This window comes from Littorina saxatilis, linkage group LG13 (genome assembly GCF_037325665.1).
Source record: "Littorina saxatilis isolate snail1 linkage group LG13, US_GU_Lsax_2.0, whole genome shotgun sequence".
Classification (NCBI taxonomy): domain Eukaryota; kingdom Metazoa; phylum Mollusca; class Gastropoda; order Littorinimorpha; family Littorinidae; genus Littorina; species Littorina saxatilis.
Window position 1 is genome coordinate 31,016,635 of NC_090257.1, and position 14,709 is coordinate 31,031,343.

Below are 14,709 nucleotides of genomic sequence, written 5' to 3' on the forward strand. Positions count from 1 at the left end.
GCTTGGCGACAGTGTTGAAGTGAGTGACAAGTAACATTTTCAGTAAATCGCTTTGTGTTACAATTAATCAACACCAATTCTGAGCCAAGAGAATGATTTTTTTTTTTTTCCATTTGGAATGTTGTGTTTTATAGGTTAGGTGTGGAAAATTGGATTTGACTGTAAAGCTCTTTAGCAGAGAATGTAAATAAACTTGACCAAGAAATTATTGCAACAAATTTCAAACTCCCAAATTAAAGCATTGATTAATTCCCGTTAATTAATTAATTAAATTAAATGTCACAAGAATTTATGCTTTAATTTGGGTGCAACATGTTGAAACTTTGTTTGAGAATGTATCTACTTCATTGATTAAATATATGCATGTGTATGAATAGGAATCTTTCTTGTGTCAAATTGTGCGAATTGAGACTGAGTGAGATAGTGAATGTTGGTACATTACAGGGCCGGACTAAGCAAAGAGGAGGGGGGGGGGGGGGGTTGCCAGTGGTGGTCCAGGGGGATGTTCCTCTGCCCCTTGTGGGGGTCAGGGGAAGGGTAGGTCATATTCTGAGATAGGAAAATGGTCGCTCCTTGCATGAAACGGCATAAAATAAACAATAATACATTTTTTTTAAATAAGTGAGGTACATGTTTAGGTTGGGGAGGGGGGGTTGCATAACCCCCCCCCCCCGTAGCCCTAGTCCGGCCCTGCATTAATTGTCACTGTATGGTGTGTGTCACTGTGACCAAAGATACATATGCTCTATTTGAGTTCATACAACTTCCAATTCCATTCAAACGTTAACAAAGTGTTGCTTTCTTTCTTTCTTTCTTTATTTGGTGTTTAACGTTGTTTTCAACCATTCAAGGTTATAACAAAGTGTTGCTGGTATGCGACTGAACATGTTCTATTAGGAAAGCAAAGCAAATTCCGGTGTACATAGTGGTCAACATAAAAACAATCAGACGCATCGATGCAAGACATTTATCAAGTGGCTGACAATTGATTTTGAAATGAAAACTGTTTGCAAAATATATCGCTGTCAAAATTATATTTTGAACAAGTACATAAAGGAATTAGGTTTGAACCATAGCAAAATGAATATGTTTAAATTTTTCATGTTGCAGACTTAAATTTACATGGACTCATGAAAATACAGAACAGGCACTGAACAAGCCATGTGATACAATACTGAACCAAATAGGAAGAGAAGTACATTTTAACGACAGCAGATTTTAACACAAAAAATCGACACCTAAGACAACAATCAAGAAGTTCAAATTCAATGTACATGCACTTGATCAGATGGGATAGTTTGTACTGCATGAAGAAAGATCATACACAACACACTACAGAGATCCTTCCTGATTGTTCTCAACATTGTATGTTTTCAGCTTTTTCCTCAAACTCCTTTCTTTCCATGTGCATTTCATTTTGTCCAACATTGCATGTTTTCAGCTTTTTCCTCAGTCTTTTCTTTCCATGTACATTTCATTTTGTCCATCATTGTCTTCAGTTTGTGGTGGAGTCTTATTTAAAAAAAAAACAGAACATTTTGCAAAGTGTCTTCTTGAACAGCTTGTGAAAGATCAAATGAATACAAAGTGTCATAAAAACACACCGGAACAGCATCACTGTTCCTGCATGGTTCAATAAAGTCATCTGCTTTTGCCTGTGTGTTGATGCACAGGTTTCCCAGAAAATATGTTCCATGGACATCAAATCACCAAAGGGAAGTAAAGTAATCGCTCTTTATGCATACGACATGTGTAATAGATTAAGCGAGAGTTGTACGGAACCTTTTCTCCTGGCACGAGAGGATGAAAGTCGCTTGTATATTTCAATGCTTGTTATTCTCTCAGGTGCCAGGAGAAAAGGTTTTGTACAACTCTCGCTTACTCTATTACACGGTCATGTCGTATGAATAAAGAGCAATTACTTCCCTTTGGTTATTTGATATCATCAACGCTTTGCCTCATTCTGTTTAAGATTTCTGCTTTGTGTTGCATGGACAGACACATCTGCAATACATTGGGCTTGACAAAGGTCAGTTTGCCCTTGTTCAGCATGCTTGTCATGTCAGGGGTGTTTTCACTCTTTTCACTGTAGGATTCAGGTGCGCAAGTCAGGGCTTCCAAACACTGCAATTTCTCATCTCTGTACGCACTCTTTTGGAGACACCAAACTCTCTGTTTTAGCTTTTTGGCAACACATCCTCCAACATACTTTGCATTGTCCTCTTCATCCTCTTTGATTTCTAATGCACTTACTGGTTCCCTAGTTTTTCTTCATAGGCCTTTAAGACACCAACAGTATAAACATGTTCAAGGCAATCCAGGCTGAAACTGCAGGGGATACTGTCAACTCAGTAATGCCTGAATGCTGGGTTGAAAAAGCAGAGTAGTACCTGGCCCACGCCTTCTCCTTGGCAGCATTCCCAACCTTGCCTCAGGGAACTAGGCAGTCATGAAGAAGCAGAAGTTTCTCTTCCAGATCTGCACCTAAAACACAGAAAATAAAATATTATAAATAAAACAACACACAAATATAGCAGAAATCAACCCAAGAGTGAAACTGAAGATGTAGATGCATGCACACAATCAAAACCAACAACACACGACAACAACCCAAAACTACACTTTACATGAATGGATGTGAACATATTAAATTTTTTATTCCATTTGTCGTTATAGAACGTGTTGACAAACCACTTTCATGAATCCTTATCATGTCTTTCAACTATGACATGTGCTATCAATGATCCTAAAAAACACATGAAATATTGTAGTGGCAGGCATGTACCTAAAATATTTGTAAACAGTAGCCTCTCTGTGCAACGAAGCAGTATTTTTGCTCGAAAACTATGAATGAAAGTGATCTTTCAGGTACTGGGACTTTGCAAGCTGATTTTTTTATATCGCCTTACTCAAAAACTTACTTTTCAATTACTGAATTGGTCGACAAGCCCTCTGAGCTCCGGCGAAAGGCAGTTGTCATTCTTGGTAGATCATGCACAAGCGTTCTGCAATAAAGCATGCAATTTAGAAGTGACAATGAATTTAAAAACAACAGAAGACATCAAGCATATATCAAAACAGAATTATGCTGGAGGGGAAAGAAAACAAATATATTGCACTGATCTTTTTGATGTGTTGATCTGACTTCAGTTCCTGCACCATTTTTAACTTCCATGCATGATCAAAGAAACTACAATGGGAAGAAGGATAACTTCCTCATTGGGCATGCTTAGAAATGAGAATGGCTAAATATGAGTTATTCCCCTTTGCTGCATGCTGACCAGACTGTCTCCTGCTTTGTTATGACTAGTACAGTCGATCTTTCTCATGTTGTGACTTGCTTTATTTTCACATTTTCGGTATTTAAAACAGCAAACACACACACACACACACACACACACACACACACACACACACACACACACATACACTGAAGAAGTTTCCATTCTGATTCGGTTATTTTATTTGGTGCTATATGTTTGCTTCACATTGTTTCTTTTTTTTACATTGCTTGAGGTATCCCCATTCGCTAAACACATCCATAATGCATGCATGGCTCATTCGAAAGAGGGCAACTGAACAACTGATGCCCAATAGCAATAAATACTGAACAACTGAACAATAAATAGCAATAAAATGATGACAGTGCCAAGTTTTTAAGTACAAAGTGAAATCATGTGACTGGACAAAGGCACAATTACAAAATACAAATAAAAAAATCGTGGCCCATTTTAAATTAAGTTCTCAGCTCATGGGGAAGCATAAGATGACCCTAGAAACCGAAATTAGGAGACCTCCCGCCCCCAGGGCAGACTACAAAAAAAAAAGGGGGGGGGGGGGGGGGGTAATTTGTGAAAAAGTATAAAAGGAATCAAAAACTGTATACATGTATTTAGTTAATACCCCAAAAAGTTGTATAGTATATACAATGTCAGACCCTAAAGAAAGTTTGTTAGTCATTGCTTAGGCAAAACAAAGCAAAATAGTCTGTTTACGGTATCCCGACCAACCCTATTATTTTTTCCCCGCCAACCCTAGACCTTTTTTTTGGCATTTGGAGAAAAAGAAAAAGAAAAAAAATCAATTTTGTTCCTGTTTTTTTGCAAAATAATTTAAAAAGATGGTTATAAAAAAAAAATTAAGAAAAGCCGACCTACCGACCCTCTTTTTGTGTGCCTATGTTACTGTAAACAGACCAAAAGGTACATCAAAAACAACACACCAGGGATGCTACTCTCCCCTTAAAAATAGCCATGGGTCATAGGTGTGACGTTTGAATCTTTTAGCTAAATAAAACCATAGGCAATTGATCGGAAATATCAGGAAAAATCTTACAAGTTTATTATTTGTTTGCTTGGACCAATCCTCTTGCCGAAGTGTTTTACAGTAAAAATTGATTTTACGTCAAAAGTATCACAGGAATATCGAATGTTGAGGTAAGGCTGGGATAGCCAAGTTCAAGAATAACGGAAGGTGACTGTTGAATCTTTTTGAAAATGTATAAAAATATAGATGGTAGGCAATTCAAAATTAAAAAAAGGACTCTCGGAGCATGGACTTTTGAGTCAAAAATTAAAGAAGGCTCTATGAGCCGAAGTACATGTTTTGTCTCTTTTTTTTTATTTTGAATTCCCTACGATCTATATTTTGATACAATTTTGGACCCTCTTTGTACGGAGAGAGTTGGCAATTGTTAATCACATTCTCTCATCTCATCGACTCTCCTTCGGCTCCTTGGTAACATGCGTTCCGTCTCTGCCAGGAATGGACACAGCAGCAGATAACCGGTAAATATGTAACAGGCATAAATGGCAAAATAGCTCGCCTCGCCTGATAATATATGAGACAACTGTTCTATTACAAAGTCTTTCTTGGGAGGCTTGGCTAATTTACTCGCTCGTTTTACACGGGGTTCCATCGTTTTCTTTTCTAATCGGAAAACCTTGCTCCTCAGTTTGTTGACCTTCTGCCGAAGTTCCGCTTCACGAGGGGATGGGGAGGATGACGACTTTGATGCTTTACATCCTATGTCCTCCAGGATCGCCTGAATGTCATCTAAAAAAGAAAACACACACACAAAACACACATAAAATAACATAACCATAACAAGTTACAACCTGGAAGAAATTAAAACATGTGTAATTCAATCACAAAATGAAAATAAACAATAGCGTAGGAAGGCAGGCCAGAAATGAAGTGTATTAGCAACTATGGATTCGATGTGGAACAATGATGGAATTGACCTTGTTTGGTACTGAATGGGTGAGGCCATTAGAACTGTACCCACGGAATACGCGCTATATAAGCTTTATATTGATTGATTGATTGATTGATTAGGACAACAGTACCAGGTAAACTCCTCACACACCATGCCTCTTTCTTTCTTTCTTTATTTGGTGTTTAACGTCGTTTTCAACCACGAAGCTTATATCGCGACGGGGAAAGGGGGGGGGGGGGGGGGAGATGGGAATAGAGCCACTTAATTGTTTCTTGTCAAACCATGCCTCTAACAGGATATGTTTCCCATCTTTACGTGTGGGAACTACAGGTACAATTTCATCCATCCATGCATCCGCCCTATACAGCTTCTTCTTCTTCTGCGTTCGTGGGCTGAAACTCCCACGTGCACTCATTTATTTGCACAAGTGGAATTTTATGTGTATGACCGTTTTTACCCCGCCATTTAGGCAGCCATACGCCGCTTTCGGAGGAAGCATGCGGGGTATTTTTGTGTTTCTAAAACCCACCGAACTCTGACATGGATTACAGGATCTTTTTCGTGCGTATTTGGTCTTGTGCTTGCGTGTACACATGAAGGGGGATAAGTCACTAGCAGGTCTGCACATAAGTTGACCTGGGAGATCGGAAACATCTCCACACTTAACCCACCAGGCGGCCGCGACCGGGATTCGAACCCTCGACCTTCCGAGTTAATAGACCGACGTCTTACCACCCCGCCCCAGCGCCCGTCACCCTATACAGCGATTATCAACTATGTAATGGATGGGTTTAAACATTTTTTGATGTCAGGGTGTTCTTCATGGTTAAAAATCTCTTACCTGGTTGAACAATTTGTGTATCAGGCGACAGGTCGGTGCTGGCTTCATTTGTAGCTACCCTTTGCGATGGTGGCTTCCTCCCACTAGCAACCTGCAAATTGCACAGCTCTTTAACTGACAAACTCACAACCAACACCCAGTCACAATGAAACATTTCTCCCAATTTCATGGCATTGGTCTTAGGCCACACACAAAAAGTGTATGTTTCTGGTAAGGCAAAACAAAAAATAATCTGTTTACGGTATCCGGACCGACCCTATTTTTTTCCCACCGGCCCTAGACTTTTTGGGGGCATTAAAAAATAAAATTAAAATATTCAGATGGCTAAAATACAAAACTAAAAAGCCGACCTACCGACGCTATTTTTGGGGGGCCTATGTTACCTTAAACAGACTTTTTTGTGACCTAACATGACTAAAGGTGGAGATTTTTTTTCTAACCTTTTTTTTTAAAACCATCTTTTAAACTATTTTGTTGAAAAACAGGAAAACAATTGATTTTCGAATACCCCTTTTATTTTTGAAAATGCCAAAAAAAAAATGTCTAGGGTCGTCGGGGAAAACATAGGTAGGGTCAGGTGACCAGAAACATACAACTTTTTTGTTGTTGACGCCGACCCTATACCTTTTTTGCCATTTGGGGCTGTTTTTTTGCAAAATAAGTTCATCATATCATCATAATCAGGACGTCGATCCAAAATAAGTAACTTTTTTTTGTTGGCCTTATCATTTTTTTGCGCTAAATGCAAACAGGCATTATTTGATGGGAACAATGCTGTTGTTTTCAATTCTTACATCAGCCTCAAACTTGTCATTACTCAACCTGCATTTAATAGTGTGCTTCTTTGGTTTGCAAAAACCTAAAACCAATAAATAAATAACCTTCGGTGGTGGATTGGGCACTGCAAACAATGTCGGGACAGCATTCCACACAAGTGATCCTCTCTGCAGGATTGTTTTACTGGTTGGCCTCAAAGTGATCAGTACAAAGCTTGAGACCTTGAACAGCAGCTGGCTGCAGCTTTTCAAAGTCCTCTCGCCTTGTGAATTGCATCCATATTCTGCACCTAGTTTGACAATAAAAACAACAATGTTATTGTTAAACTAAGCAAAAAGGAAAGACAAAGAAAGCTAAATCAGATCTTCAGTCTAAATCTAACGCTCTGCCTGAACGCAAAACGGATGAGTGATGTACCTTTGTACTGTAGTTTTCCCGTAAGCAAGGTTTGATAAAGGTTTCGGCAAATATGCCCACGGGTTTGTCATCAAGTGTAAACTGTTGTTTTGTACTGACTGCTGACTCACACTCACAGTCGTAAGTACTCGCTGACGCTGTAGTCTACTGAGTGAGTTGACTCGAGCCATTGCATTCTCATTCTGAAGAAGGTAAACCTGATGAAATAATCACTGCACAACCCACCTTTTTTCTTCTGTAGGGAACTTGTGGAAAGTTTTCCCGAAGCAGCTCTGTTTGTAACGGGCGTTCTTGCAACAAAAAGCCGAGCACAATTATTTACCACCACCTCGCACACGATCGGTACCTACGCGATCCGCCATTTTGTTTTCGCCGCCAGCATGTGACTAGGGACGATAACCCACAAACACTTTTTCGCATTTTCTTCGCAAGTTCCACGTCTTCCTTTTGTACAGTGTTTGGCATGATGTACATTCAAATCAATCAATGGTTCAGTTATAATATATCACTTATCGGTTATTTCTTGAATATCTGTTGTTCCAGTTCTAAATTTTCATAGTCTTTTACATAGATCTGTCAATATTTTTACTTACTTTTGGCAATTCTTGGAGTTTCTTTTGTGGTGATGCTGTCATCTTTTCAGCGATTGAGATGTCGGTACTTTCCCCCTGAAAAAACAACAACCATGGAATAGAAAGGGTATCTATAAATCTACAGCCGAATTTCTGACATTCAGAAATTGTTCTGTTGCAAATTTGTCGGTTCGCTGAGCTAAAATAGTGGCCGATGTGAACGAGAATTCTGCAGAAAAACGATCTGCTGATCAGCTTGAGTGCACAGCTTCGGATTTACCAGTGTGTCAGATGCTCTCGCGTTTCAAGTGTTAAAAACAAAAATAATGACGTGCCGTCCACAATCAATCTTTATTGTTGATTCACATGACTCATTTCAATCATCAGCAATGATCTTTTTGTATTGCTTTGTTTGCTTTTCACATACCTCAGCCACAAACTCCACCTCCCCTTCGAAATTCTCCTTCTTCTCCATGTGTTGAAAGACTGCACCGGAAGTAAAGTTACTGTCAAAACCTCTCGCAGCCGCAGACGGGAGTTCGAAACAGAGCCAGCGTTGGCGCGCGCGCAGAGTTGGCGATCCTGTCAAGGGATATCTATGGTCTGTGTCAGTGTGTGAGACGAGACAGCCAGTCCAACAACTGGGTCTCGGTTTGAGAAAGGTAATTCAATCAGTCGCCAAAATCGTTTGTGTTGTGTGATGTGTGTGTGTGTGTGTGTGTGAGGGGGGGTGGGTGGGGAGGTTTGATGGGCGTGTGTGTGTGTGTGTGTGTGTGTGTGCGTGCGCGTGCGTTAGTACGTGCGTGCGTCAGTGCGTGTGTGTGTGTGTGTGTGTGAAAGAATTACATACAGCAAATCGGATTGTGTGACCATCTCAGTGGTCCCGGTCGTAACAGAAACGGACAGGTTGATCACAATAGACACCGAATCCAGTTACGAGGTACGGATTGAGACATCTTCAATCCTGGCGGGGATGGGATGGGGAGAGAGAGAGAGAGAGACAGAGAGAGACAGAGAGAGACAGAGACAGAGACAGAGAGACAGACAGACCAGACAGACCAGACAGACTGACAGACAGAGAGACACAGAGAGAGAGAGAGAGAGACAGACAGACAGACAGACAGACAGAGACAGACAGACAGACAGAGAGAGAGAGAGACAGAGACAGACAGAGACAGACAGTCAGACAGACAGACAGAGAGAGGAGAGAAAGAGAGAGAGCTGTACAATTAAATAGACATAGGGAGCGGTAATCGAAGAGAGAGAGGGACAGAGAGAGAGAGAGAGAGACAGAGAGAGACAGAGACAGGGAGAGAAAGAGAGGGACAGACAGGGACAGAGAGACAGAGAGAGAGAGAAACGGAGAGAGAGAGAGAGAGAGAGGGAGAGAGGGAGAGAGAGAGAGAGAGAGAGAGAGAGAGAGAGAGAGAGAGAGAGAGAGAGAGAGAGAGAGAGAGAGAGCAGTAAAATTAAATAGACATAGGGAATGGTAATCGTATAGAGAGAGAGCGAGAGAGAGAGAGAGAGGGACAGAGAGAGAGAGAGAGAGAGAGAGAGAGAGAGAGAGAGAGAGAGAGAGAGAGAGAGAGAGAGAGAGAGAGCGAGAGCGAGAGAGAGAAGTTGCAGATGCATCTTCATGTTCAATTACACCCTCTACCTCGACAATGACAAGGGGGGGGGAGGGGGGAGGGGGGGGGGAGGGTAGGAAGAATCTAATATGGGGCGATATTTAACAAAGCGCATGTTCAACGACATTGACCGCATGAGTGAGCCATGCAAATGAAACGAGATTTTCTTGCCATTCCTTTTCGAGGAGAGGCATTGAACACCTCTGATTCTGGCAATGGAAAGCTTCAATAGTGCAGTATGACGTCATCCTGTTCATGTTTTTTCCTCCAACAAGATGAGGGTGAAAAGGGGGTGAGGGGGTGAGCGAGAGTAAGAAGTTGGGCGGAGGGGAAAGTTAAGATAGAAGAGCAGTGCAGATAGGGTGTGTTTAGAATGTCTTTTTCTCGAGAAGGAAAAGAAATCCTAAGGATGCTTTTTCTGTTTGTTCCGTTCTGTTTGTGCGCCAGTGGGAGTGAACGTTCGATTTCATGCGTAGGAGGGTTTACATTGAGTTCGACATCAGCGCTGATCTCTTCGATTCTGTAAGAAGATAATGGAAGTCGCAAGAATACTTTTTGTGAACATGTGCAGTTGAAGCTTTTCTTTCTCTCCCGAGAATTTAGTTTCCTTCACTTTCTGCAATTTCTCAAGGAAGTTGCAAGAATAACCTACTTTTCAAATGTTGAAGCACTTTTCTCCTCGAGGATAATGTTTCTCCACCCCCCCCCCACCCCCCCCCCCCTCTACAAACACCCCTCCGCATTTTTTTCGAATTTGCTAATTTGCAAGGATGAAAATATTGATTGCACCCTGGCGCGAAAGCGGAAATAGGATACCATCTCCTCAATGCTGTGACGAATCGCAGGACAGTCAAACAGGCTGTTGTGAACGTGTGATTCTCAACATTATCTCGTGGAATAAAAGAAACAAACACAGTAGCCTGTGGAAAGTAAAGTGTTTAGTGCAAATTGGAAATTTTGCATTTTTCCTTTTCGTGCGTAGGGAGTTAAGGTTAGCATCAAGGAAGAGAACGAACTTTTGTTAATGTATTTTTCAATCGCGTTCGGGTTGTATCTCCTTCCTCCATGCCCCTTTTTTCCACTTGTTTCTCAACGTCCTCGTCTTCTAGCTTTCCTGAGACCCCCCCTCCCCCCCCCCTCTCCCCCCTCCCCCCCCTTCCCCTCTCCTGCTGAGGGAATCATCTCCTCTTTACTGGTATCCGCCTTGAATGCGAATACTTTTATTTACAAAGTGGAACAAATTTGAAAAAGAGACAAAAATAACAAAGATTGATCGGTTCTGTGTGGCTAAGAAACCCTGTCAATGATCAATCGTTCAATCTCCACCTGTTCTCTCTTCATTACTGTCCGTAAGTTCTTCCCCCTTTCTCTCCTCTATCTCATTATCCGCCCTTTTCTCTCCTCTCTCTTATTATCCGCCCTTTTCTCTCCTCTCTCTTATTATCCGCCCTTTTCTCTCCTCTCTCTTATTATCCGCCCTTTTCTCTCCTCTCTCTTATTATCCGCCCTTTTCTCTCCTCTCTCTTATTATCCGCCCTTTTCTCTCCTCTCTCTTATTATCCGCCCTTTTCTCTCCTCTCTCTTATTATCCGCCCTTTTCTCTCCTCTCTCTTATTATCCGCCCTTTTCTCTCCTCTATCTCATTATCCGCCCTTTTCTCTCCTCTCTCTTATTATCCGCCCTTTTCTCCTCGCTGAGTTTGTGTCTGGTGCTTTTGTGATTTGGATCTGAACATGGAAGACGAATGTGTTTTGTTTTAGAAGATAATTTCTTGTCTTTAAGTTTGCTAAAAAAACCAACTTTTGTAATATGAAAGGTTATTTGGAGGGGAAGAGTGGTGTGATAGATGATAGGAAGAGGGAAGAGGGGCGGGTAGGAGAGAAGGGTGGCTGAGGGAGAAAGAATAATGAGAACAGTGTAGGAATAAGAGTCAAAGTATGTCGACGTGATGTCTTTTAAGGTACACTCCTTCTCGTGTAAACAGTTCGGGTCGCTGTCTCAGATCTGGCAAGGTTCAGGGGCGGATTAGGGGGGGGGGGGGGGGTACAGGGCTTCCCCGTCAACACACAAAAAAAGATTTTTTTTCTGTCTGTGAGAAAACAACATTTCTTTTAAAGAAATAATAAGTGGCTGCTGACACCAGTTGATCATGTTTAAAATCAAGGATATAAGCCACAAATTGTTTATAAAATAGCTACAATTCTTCAGCTTCCGGGGGGCTTTGCCCACCAGACCCCCTGGACCCCGCCCCTTCTGGCTTAACTGCTCCGCCCCTGAGGGTTTTACATTGAATACGACAATCCCTCCACTTGGTCACATACCCACACTGAACAACATGGGTGTTCTCTGTGCACATTGGTCATTTCTTGATGAAATAATTTCAAAAATGCCACTAGTGGCTTTATTTTAGAAATACATTCATCACCAAGATCCAGCTCACCCCAGCACGTGCAACGAGAGGGTTGATGTTTGGTATGTGTATGTGAAGGAACGGTCTCATCCCATGTACAAGCCTGGCTAGATGTGAGACGATGACCCGATGTTTGGTATGTGTATGTGAAGGAACGGTCTTATCCCATGTAAAAGCCTGGCTACATCTGAGACGATGAACCGGACTGTTTACACGGAAAAGAGCGTGCCTTTTAAGTCGGAGCTGCTAGATATTGACGACACCAGGAAGACCTGTATCGGCACATCCGTCTTCCGAGCGTTTAGACTTTAAGATGCATGGCAATGCCGCTCTCATGACTAGAAGATGGAACGACATGCAAAATGAGAAGTCGACGTTATGAATATTCACATGTAGGTCTGACACCGCACGCAAGGCTGTATGCAAATAGCGACATGTGACCCCATGCATAATCATACATGCAGATAAACATGTATACCGAAGTACAGACGAAGAATGCCCTGTTACTAGTACATGTACTGAACTGCAAGTGGAAAGTGATTTTGACTCTTACGTTTCTTTGCTGTTGTTTAAATGAATCTTTTTCGGTAGGAATAGTCGTGGGAAAATTGCGTACGTGCCGAAACACACACGCACGCATGCATGAACTCACGCACGCACGCACGCACACGCACACATACACACACACACACACACACACACACACACACGCACGCACGTGTTGCTATTTGACGGGGTTTGTTTGTTTGTTTGTTTGTTTGTAATCTGAGCACAAGGAAAATCTCGTTTACGCCAGTCCTAAATCCACGTCCCGGTCTTTCTTTGTGTCGTGTGATATAATGGATTACTTGTAACGGAGCGCCTGGATTGACGAGGATTTGTGTTGTCATGAATACCGTCGCTGATCCCCATTTCCTATTCTCCTGAAACAGGATCCTCCCAGTGGTTATCGTTCTGCCTGATTTCATCTTCACAACTTTTGGTTGGAGTTTTGTGTATTGATGCATAACTTTGTGTTTCTATCGCAGACAGCGCAGTCGCCATTTTGCGATCGGTATTGGTTTTGGCTTTTTTGAGGTGAAGTTTTGTGTTGGCCAAATGGTTAAGACCTATGTTTTGTGGTGTCGCCTGACCCTGCGACAAATGCTATTTCTTCGCGAACAATAGTACATGTACTGACAAATCATAACAGGCCAAACAAAGAGGTTTTTAAGGGAATTATATTCAGCTATTTTCCGAACATAGAAAGTGTTGCTAAATAGTTGTTAATAATAATGTTGTTACGTAAAAATAGGTTCTTTATTTGAAAAGCAATATTTCACGAAGGGAAAAACCATTTGATTTCCAGAAGTAACACTTGATGAAGCTTGACATTAGCTGCAAGAATGCCGCACCCAGAGGCGTTGTCAACATTGATTTAGTTTTTATTTGATTTTCATATCAATTGAGTTTTGTCTTGTCCATGTCCCGAACTATGAATGCTTATGAAGTATATTCAAGTGAATCAGGTTGTTGGATGTGAATTTTACAGTGCGAGGAAGCTTTAGTGTATACTGCTAGTTTTAGTGAATGTATTTTTATACTTATGCTGTCCAGTGTTGTTGATCAGTTTGTTGATGCGTGTGTTGGTGTATATGGCTGGATTGAAATGTTTCTTAACCGCAATGTCATCACAAATTCCCAACCTTGGGCAATTAAAGATTCTGTATTCTGTATTCTGTACTACATTTTTGGAAACACAGTTTTGGAAATCGATACAAAGTACGTTGTTCCTGGATGGATCAACGTCCGAGAATCTGTTCGTAGAAGAACTATGCATAAGTATCACCAGCTGCTAACGTCTGAATGTTTTGTGGAATTTGCAAACCTAACCAGCCACTTGAATCGTGGCGTGGTCGAGTAGCCAACATCGCAAACCTCATTCTAAAAGATCACATTAGGTCCAAAGTCGTTTACCTAACTGGTTTTCGCGTTGGCATAATCGCATTTACTACGTAGAATTTCTTGGAACCGTGGTAACATTTGCATGCACGCATGCGCAGTAACAAGATCACCCGGGGACCGTCGCTCTAGACAGACACCGGAAAGGCGACATGGCTTGAAGCTAAACTTTGTCAAATGTCAACCAGCGTCTCAGTCTGCCGTTTACCCAATATTGAGCTGCTGCTTTTTGCACACATCTTTGTCTTTTATGTCTTCCTGTACTGCAAATAACTCTACATGGCGGTCAGCGTTAGTCAAGGGAAAGAAAAACGTTCCTGTCAAATCGACTTGCAAACTGCATGGTAACTCTTGTCATTTTGAGATAGAAGAGACGACGCTAGATAGAGCTAAGTTCTTTTCCTGTCGATTGTCTCATGTTTTGTTGTTGTTGTTTTTTGCCGTTAACTTCAAAGACCACAATGTCAAACTACTTCTATGAGACGTTTCATGACATAACCTTTCTTGTTGCTTTCTCTTCAATGTCAGAAGGCAGTGCTCTGAATTTTAATTCTAATCTAATCTGACCAGTCATCGAATCATTTTTATTCTAAAACCCAAAATCATTGAAATACATTTCTTCTTGAATTGAAACGCACCTGTTGCTAATCCTTCAACATTCACTTTGAGAATTCTAAGACCGAAACAGACTGCATTCCCAAAAAAACTGTGATCAATACTCCAAAGACAAATACCCCCTCCCCCCCCCCCCCCCCCAATAAAATAATATGAATAAATAAATAAAATTACCCATTCGTTTCGATTTAACATTTTCTGAAGAACAGGCCCGAGGGCAGTAGCAGCTACCAGGATTCACGTCGGTGTTCAGTGAATCCATCTTTTAAAACCTAAAAAAATCTGACAAA

General features: G+C 41.3%; 1 protein-coding gene and 1 long non-coding RNA gene across 2 annotated transcripts in view; one reads left to right on the forward strand and one right to left on the reverse strand.

The window, feature by feature from the left end:
- LOC138945486 (serine-rich adhesin for platelets-like) overlaps window positions 1-14,709 on the forward strand; it is a 252,698-nt gene that overhangs the window by 149,400 nt on the left and 88,589 nt on the right. The gene's annotated exons all lie outside the window — the stretch shown is intronic.
- On the reverse strand, window positions 799-7,721 carry LOC138945494 (uncharacterized). The gene is made up of 4 exons (XR_011449013.1): window positions 6,941-7,721; window positions 6,060-6,150; window positions 2,922-5,055; window positions 799-2,484 (listed from the first exon to the last, which is right to left on the reverse strand). It is a non-coding gene; the product is annotated as an uncharacterized lncRNA (long non-coding RNA).